Source organism: Helianthus annuus, chromosome 3, assembly GCF_002127325.2.
Source record: "Helianthus annuus cultivar XRQ/B chromosome 3, HanXRQr2.0-SUNRISE, whole genome shotgun sequence".
Taxonomy (NCBI): domain Eukaryota; kingdom Viridiplantae; phylum Streptophyta; class Magnoliopsida; order Asterales; family Asteraceae; genus Helianthus; species Helianthus annuus.
Genome location: NC_035435.2, coordinates 103,502,528 through 103,511,787, shown reverse-complemented (window position 1 = coordinate 103,511,787; position 9,260 = coordinate 103,502,528). Strand labels below are relative to the sequence as shown.

General features: G+C 39.9%; 1 non-coding gene across 1 annotated transcript; it reads right to left on the bottom strand.

Annotated features, from left to right (window-relative positions):
* Positions 1–1,943: 1,943 nt before the first annotated feature.
* On the bottom strand, positions 1,944–2,050 carry LOC118490815. The gene has a single exon (XR_004890040.1). It is a non-coding gene; the product is annotated as a small nucleolar RNA R71 (small nucleolar RNA).
* Positions 2,051–9,260: the final 7,210 nt, after the last annotated feature.

Here is a 9,260-nt window from a genome sequence, read left to right as displayed (position 1 = left end):
GATTGATAGTAAGAGTTCTTGACAATCAAAGGCGATGTTTACCTAAGTCTCTTACATCACTTGGTGAAGACAAGCATTTAGTGTAATACTTTTTATTTTTAATCTTTTCACACTTATTATTTGGTTATGTATTAATGACTTTAATAACTAGTTTCTTATGTTGAAGGTGAATCTTCCTTATTATTTGTCCGTGGTATCTTGGCATTATTTTACTGTCTATATAAAATAAAAGATTTTCACCATTCATATCTCCACAGTCTATATGGAGATATGTTGGCTACCTGGTCGGGGGTTAAGGGAATGGTTTGGTAAGAGTCTTGCTTTGTTCAGAGTATAGATCCTGCAAGGACCTGGGTCAAGTTTAGTAGGACCTCCTTCAATACCCACTGGTATTGGATGGCGGGGGACCGAACTCCTTGACCCCCTCATATGTAAACTACTATTAAAACTTTAACCCGGCTGTTTAGGATTGTATCCCCGGTGACTCAAACTACTTAGCCGAGGGTAACGCCACCTTCAAAAGAGGGGCCTACCACATTACGCATTAATAACTGAATTAATTATCTTTCAGTAATCCAACCCTTTAGGATTGTATCCTTGCTGACTCAAACTACTAGGTTGAGGGTAACGTCACCTTCAAAAGAGGGGCCTACTACTATAACTAAGATAATCTCTTAAAAAGTGCAAAAGTGCGGAAATAATCAAAGGTTACACTAAAGGCGAGTCAGATCCAAGTGATTCATCTTGTCTATCTGTTTTATTTTTATTTTTATTTTCAATATTTTTTTTTATTTTCATGTTTAAACCTTTTTCTAAACTTTTGATTTGATTAGACGTTGAGGATAAACCGGTATTAAAAGCTCTTGTGTCCTTGGACGACCTTGGTATCTTACCAACACTATACTACGCTCACGATGGGTGCACTTGCCCATATGTGTGTTTGGTGTTAGTAAATATTGTGTTTTATAAATTTAAAACTTGAGTAATGTGTTAAAAAGGGCTAAAAATATACATAAAAATATATACCACCACACACGCATCAAGTTTTTGGCGTCGTTGCCGGGGACATAAGGATTTTAAGAAAGTTAGGAATCAACGGCCTAATCGTGTTTTCTCATTTTTCTGTTTTTTTAGGATTTTTATAAATTTTCAGTTTCTGCAGAACTCAGCACGGGCCATGCCTGGTCAGACACGGGCCGTGCCCAACAGTGTTACTGGCAGTTTTTATTTTCAGAGTTACAGGGAGTTGAGCTCGGGGCCATGTCGGTGCAACACGGGGCCATGTCGAGCTCCCCAGTAACAGGGATCCAGAAAACAATCATTGTTTCTCCGACCACGGGCCGTGTTCATCTGAGCACGAGGCCGTGGTGAAACTTCTAACCAAGGTTCTTTTTTGTTTTTATTGCAGGACTTGGAACCCAGGCGCCACATCTCAACTTTTCACGTAGTATATGAGCTCCAGTTCTAGTAGAGACATAAAAGAACCTCTAGATGAACCCGAACGCTTTCTAAGAAAAAGACTTAAAGCTAAAAACCAAGAGAAAGATTCGGGGGACCCACTTCCAATGGCGGACCAACGTACCCTCATGGATTACCTACGTCCCACCGTAGGTAATCTCGGCGCCGCTATCAATGCACCGAATGTCGAAGCCAACAACTTCGAACTTCGGCCGCATTTGATACAAATGCTTCAAAACTCCGCAACCTTCCATGGGCTTGCGGACGATGATCCCCATTTACATATTACTAACTTCTAGGAAATATGTGATACTTTTCGGATCAATGGAGCATCAAACGACGCCATCCGCCTTCGAATGTTTCCACTTTCGCTAAAGGACCGAGCTAAGGCTTGGCTAAATACCCTCCCAGTTGGCTCGGTAAACACCTGGGATGAACTAGCCCAAAAGTTTCTATATAAGTATTTCCCTCCTGCTAAAACAGCTAAATTAATGACTGAAATTAACACATATTCACAAGAGGATGGGGAATCCTTATATGAAACTTGGGAAAGGTTCAAGGAGCTACTAAGAAAGTGTCCTCATCATGGTCTTGCGGTATGGCAACAAGTATCCACTTTCTATAATGGGTTGTTGTCACACACAAGACAAACAATCGACTCTAGCTCCGGGGGACTTTTAGGTAATCGCCGCCCAAATGAAATTTATAATCAAATTGAGGAAATTGCTCAAACCAATTTTCAATGGCACACTCCCCGAGGCACGAAATCTATTGCCCCGGGCGCCCATAAGGTTGATGAGAGCGCTTCCTTGCAAGCCCAAATCGAAGCCCTTTCTTCAAAAATCAGAAAGTTAGAAATGGCAAAAACGTCTTCGGTTATGGTTTGCGAAGGGTGTGGTGGGCCACATGAAAATTGGAGTTGTATGAAAGAAATAGATAATCAAATATAATCGGTAAACTACATTGATAATAGACCTAGGCCGTCGGGTCCTCCAACGGTACCTACAACCAAGGATGGCATAACCACCCTAACCTCGGTTGGAGAGAACCCGGCAATAGTGGTAACCAACAAAATCTAAACCAACGAACAAACTTTCAACAACCAAGAAACGAGTCACAAACTTTCTCTCAACAACTAGGGGGACGAGAAAGGCTTGAAGATACCGTATCTCGCCTCATCTCCGATACCAAAAAGAAAAACTCGGACCGATTTCAACAACTGGAATCGAATTTTAGAAATCAACAAGCTAGTATTCAAAACATTGAAAAACAATTAAATCAACTAGCTCAAAATATCTCCGAGAGACCACAAGGCGCGTTACCAAGTAATACCGAAACCAACCCAAAGGCGCAAGTACATCTATTCACATTGAGAAACCGTATCGTGGGTCCCGAAGAGGCTCCATTACCTCCAACTGAAAAGAGCCGATCTAGCCACACCACAACTCCACCAACGCCCCAACAAGAGACGACTCCTCCATCAAATCAAGAACCCACCAAGAATCCTCCGGTTCCGTACCCCGGTCGGTTAATTCACCAAAAGACCAATGAGCAATTCAAAAAGTTCAAAAATTTTCTAAAACAATTGCATATTAATATTCCATTTATTGAAGTCCTAACCCAAATGCCTAAATATTCAAAATTTATGAGCGACTTCCTCACTCACAAAAGGAAAACTGAATCATTGCAATTAGTTAATTTAAGCGAAGAATGCTCCGCCTTGCTACTCAACAAACTCCTGCAAAAGAATATTGACCCTGGAAGCTTCACAATCCCTTGTTCGATTGGGGAATCTCCCATTCGCAATGCACTAGCCGACCTCGGGGCTAGCATCAACCTCATGCCCACATCAATGTTCGACCAACTCGGCCTAGGGAAAACAAGCCCTACAAAAATGAGCATACAACTCGCCGATAGGTCCGTCAAATATCCACAAGGTGTCGCTGAAAATCTATTGGTAAAAGTCGGCGAATTTGTCTTCTCAGCCGACTTTGTCATACTAGATATGGAGGAAGATACCGAAATACCACTCATCTTAGGGAGGCCATTCCTAGCAACAGCCCACGCAATGGTAGACACAAATGGTGGAACACTAACATTAAGAGAGTAGAGGACGATGACCCGGTCAATTACATGAAGGTCATAGACTCAAGTTTGGATGATGCTCTCCGACGGTGCAACATGGGATACAAACCATCCCACTTGGATAACATATGACTGGCTTTGGGTCTAGCCAGGGACCCTTATAAACGTGGCGCACCACAGAGGCATTCCGCGGAACTATCCTTTGTTTAGTTTAGATTAATTTTTTTTTCTAGTTTAGTTTTAATTTTCAGGAATAAAACACACTCGGGATGGTGAAGGATACCAAGGGATACTTAAACCAGCACCCCATGCACAAAAACAGAGCCTCCCGCAAAATTTTCTTCATTACAGCAAGTTCGGCACGGGCCGTGCCCACCCTACACGGCCCCATGCTGAACAATCTGCAGGAAATCGCCCAGTTCAGGTAACTGGACACGGGGCGTGTTCGCTGAACACGACCCCATGCCCAGGCTTCTGTTACTTTTTGTTATTTTCTGTTACTGGCAACCTGAACATGAGGCCGTGCCCGGACACCACGGGCCCGTGTCCAGATGCCCAGTAACATAAAAATTTGTTTTTAAACACACTTTTACACATTCAATCAACCTAAATACTTATTTTTGCGACACATTAAGGACAATGTGTAATTTAAGTGTGGGAGGGATGCTAAAACCTTGATCTTTGCAACTCCTAATTACAAGCCTTACACAAAACTCTATTGGAACCACTAAACACCCCAAATTTTTTCAAAAACTTTTCATTTTTTTTACTTGTCTTGGTTTAATTTGGGAATTTCAAGTTCTAAAAAGGTTATATTTTTACAAATTTACAACCGATAGCGTCATGATAAAAAGAACCAACATAAAAAAAATTATGAAACGGCATGACAAATCAAGTTAAAATTTGATTATATATACTTGATCACATAAAAACACATTCCCACAAAAAGTGAGTTTTGAGCCTTTATTGAGCATAAAAATACACATCTTTAAACTAAATGCTCATTTTTCGTTTGTTGTGTGAATAGCCGCTTGGTTCTTACGACTTTAGAACTTGCCATGACGATACATTCCCGGTCCTTACCAACTTAAACCTAAGTAAGAAAATGATGGAGGCATTAGGACTAACCCTTTTAATTTCAACACCATTATTTTTCTTTTTTTACCACCTACTCAAAATCCCCCCTAGTTAACCCCTTTGAGCCTAAACCTTTTCATTTCTTAACCCACAAAACAAACACCCTTTTACCCACCAAAACCTTTTTTTTAATTTAAACCCTTTATTTTAGTAAATAGCTCGGTTTTTCATGTGACATTCCTTATCAAAAAAAAATTATGATGAAGCCAAAAGAAATAAACAAACAAGTTTATCGAAAAGAACGTCGTTTGAAGAATTTCTTCATTAAAATAAAATAAATAAAAAGTCTTACGAAAACCGATGCTTTTTACGTCTTTCACCCTTTTCTACTAACCACTAACCCAACCACCTACCTTTAACCCAAGCCTAACCCTTCCCCCAAAACTCCTCTTGATATTTACAAAGGTGTATAGTTAAAAAGGAGGAGGATTGATTGCTTGGCAAGCATATGGTAGAAGTAAGTTCCATGCCGCTCTCGAGTGTTTCACAAAAATACATCTTCGGCCGAGTGTTGAGTGATTCCCCGTGAGGTATGTGAACTGGTATATAAATAGAATTTTAAAAAGACATGTTATGCCCTAATAAGTACTTTATTTTATGTAATGTTCTAAATAAATCATGACGAATAGGAGTGTAAATAAAATAAAAATAAAACCTAATAAAAATCTTGGAATCCCGACACTCTATGACAAGCCCAAAAACCTTCTCTTCTACCCATTCAATTTGGGAGTGTAAACCACATTATAAAGAGTTTTGCTTGAAAACAAGCAAAGATTCAAGTGTGGGGGTATTTGATGTGTGTAAAATGCAACATATAAATTACATCAATTGTGGCATAAAACTAACATTTTTTAGTACTAATGTTGGAAAAAGTATGTTTTTGTCTTCCTTTTGTACTTTCAGGAATAAATGAGCTCAAATGAACAAAAGAAGCAAAAAGGCAGCTAAATCTAACATAAATACAAGAAAAGGAATAAGCGTGGCATGCCCGACCCCTCGACAACATCCTCCCAAGCAAAAACAAGAGAACAGAAGGCTAAACACGCCCCGTGCTCAATGAGCATGGGGGCGTGCCCAAGTGTTTGCAGAAAAGACAAAGTTGTTGAAGCTTCTATCACCCACCACAGGGGCGTGTCCAGCGGACACGGGGCCGTGGTCAACTCTAAGATTCGCAGAATCCAAACAAATCTTGATAGTACAGATACGCTTCTACACACGGGGTCATGTCCAGCGGACACGGGGGCGTGGTCAACTAATGCAGACAAACTGCATTTAATGAAGAAAGAGAAGAAGGGTGGACACGGGGCCGTGTCCGGGCTTCTGTGCAGGCTATAAATAGGGGTGCTTGGCTCACTTGCAACTCATCCCTTGGCAAACCACCTCTCTCACACTTCACCCACCCACCACCACCATCACAACCCACATCCACCACTATCATCCATCATCCATCATAGAGTGTGTGAGTAGTCTCGGGATCCAAGATTGATAGTAAGAGTTCTTGAAAATCAAAGGCCATGTTTGCCTAAGTCTTTTACATCACTAGGTGAAGACAAGCATTTAGTGTAATACATTTATTTTTAATCTTTTCGCTTTTTTTATTTGGTTATGTATTAATGACTTTAATAACTAGTTTCTTATATTGAAGGTGAATCTTCCTTATCATTTGTCCTTGGTGTCTTGGCATTATTTTACTGTCTATATAAAATAAAAGATTTTCACCATTCATATCTCCACGGTCTATATGGAGATATGTTGGCTACCTGGTCGGGGGTTAAGGGAATGGTTTGGTAAGAGTCTTGCTTTGTTCAGAGTATAGATCCTGCAAGGACCTGGGTCAAGTTTAGTAGGACCTCCTTCAATACCCACTGGTATTGGATGGCGGGGGACCGAACTCCTTGACCCCCTCATATGTAAACTACTATTAAAACTTTAACCCGGCTATTTAGGATTGTATCCCCGCTGACTCAAACTACTTAGCCGAGGGTAACGTCACCTTCAAAAGAGGGGCCTACCACATTACGTATTAATAACTTAATTAATTATCTTTCAATAATCAAACCCTTTAGGATTGTATCCTTGCTGACTCAAACTACTGGGTTGAGGGTAACGGCACCTTCAAAAGAGGGGCCTACTACTATAACTAAGATAATCTCTTAAAAAGTGCAAAAGTGCGGGAATAATCAAAGGTTACACTTAAGGCGAGTCGGATACAAGTGATTCATCTTGTCTATCTGTTTTATTTTTATTTTTATTTTCAGCATTTTTAGTTTTTATTTTCATGTTTAAACTTTTTTCTAAACTTTTGATTTGATTAGACGTTGAGGATAAACCTGTATTAAAAGCTCTTGTGTCCTTGGACGACCTCGGTATCTTACCAACACTATACTACGCTCACGATGGGTGCACTTGCCTATATGTGTGTTTGGTGTTAGTAAATATCGTGTTTTATAAATTTAAAACTTGACTAATGTGTTAAAAAGGGCTAAAAATATACATAAAAATATATACCACCACACACACATCAGTCGCGCAACACAACTGCAAAGATGTTAGACCAGGAACTTAGCTCCCCATTTGATGACCCTATAGACTCCTCGTTAGAAAGATAAAGAATCTCTTTCCCAGCGGAAGTCACAGCACGCAAGGGCCTTGGGTTGGGTAGATGCGCACCTTCGGTTGCAGTGGGAGGATTGGCAAAGGCTCCGGTAGGGGGATAAAGGAAATGACCTTTTATCTGCTCGTACCAGTAAGGCTCCCCTGATTGTAGCGGGCGCACGCCCACAGACCCTCCAAACGTGGGGAAAGCAGCTTGATAAAGGTGCGCCTCTAAAATAAACAGTTAAGCGCAAATAAATTTCAAAGGAAGATAAATAAAAGAAACAGCGTACCTCTATCTTCATACTTCGTTGCTAGTCTCTGGCCATTTGTCGCTCATCTGCGCCGCAACCAGTACATTTTCACCAAAAATCCGATTACAATGTGAAATCTTGCATGAAAGTAATTCATGCAAGTGGTCAAGGGATAAAATCTCACCCATTCAATTTACAATTTGCCTGACAAAAGGTAATATTCATACCCTTTTGTCTTTTTTACTTGCAAGTCGATGCAATAAGACATATTAGTTATTGTTATAATCCTTTTTGTTTGGGTTATTACAAAGATTCTAACATATGGAAAGGACAGTGATACTGTGGCACATTCCCATTTATGCAGCACCACATGTTTTGGCCAAGATCGTAGACTAGTATCCCAGAAAACCACCATTGCAGTGATTTTGAGAAGCACCATAGTGACACTGTGGCACATTCTAACTTATGAAAGAAACAAACGTAGGTTGTTTGTACATGTCGAATCGATGTGACTAAGGGACATACCCCTTTGACTTTGGGCATAACTGCCAAGTCAAACGACACCATATTAAGACGGTTACATACTTAGCTTTACATACAATTATTCTAATATGTCACATATACTATAATACACACTTAATACTAATTGTTATATCTTGTGCCAAACAGTAAGCTTCCAATAAAGATAGATTCCCTAGTGCGGCCATGGATGTTGGTCAATTTGGATCCAACCACGTAAATTCTTGTGTCATGTTTTATTTCATTTTTTAAGTGTGTTTCTATTCAATTCATGTTTGTGTATTTGTGGTACCGAGGATCACCAGAAGCTGCTATGATCACTCTGTCAAGGTTGACGACCTGCTGGTCAATGAAAGTCACCAGAAGCCGCTGTACGACCAGAAACTGATCACAATCAGCAGAAATCAGAAAAAGTCAAACAGAAAAGTCAAGTGATTTGAAAAGCCATGACACCCAATCCTAAAATCTTTTGCTTCCTTTGTTCAAGAAAAAATTTTTGTACAAAATATTAAAACAAGATATATGAATACAATCCATACAACATGATCAGACTTCTAGGCAGTAATACCTAACAGCTAGCATTTTCAACCCAATCTACGATAAATAACTCGTGAAGATGAACTATTTACAATTTTTGGTGAATGGCTTTGTTCTGACCACCAAATCTATTTCCTCATCCATGAGAGACTGCAGTGTTGCGGGCATTGCATTTGTATAAGATTGTATCTTTAAACCAAAATCTACCAACACCAACCACAGCTGCATCATTTAGATTAGCATACAAGCCATTTTCTTGCGGGAACCACTGAGTCAAACGGGTCTGCAGTTAACCATCATGTATCAGGTCACCATCTTGAATGGGATCTAAATTGTTATTCGGTGTTTTTTTATTTAAGTCTGCCCTGTACCCAGGAACCAATCAGTATGGGTAGAGTGATGGGATTCATATCTTCCAAAAGGATCAACAAATTAAGAATCAACATTCTGCATACTGGAGTTCACAGATTGAATTTCTGCATCATCTCCATACGAAGAATCCTTATTCAAATATGGAGACATGGCATCAGCAGTTTTAATATCCTCATTCTGTGTCGTAAAATTCAAAGACCGATGTCATCTGTAGCCGACGACTCCTTACCAAGTCAGATGATAACGCAGTAGGAATTTTAGTATCCTCATTTTGTATCGTGGAATTAAAAGGCTGAATTTAGG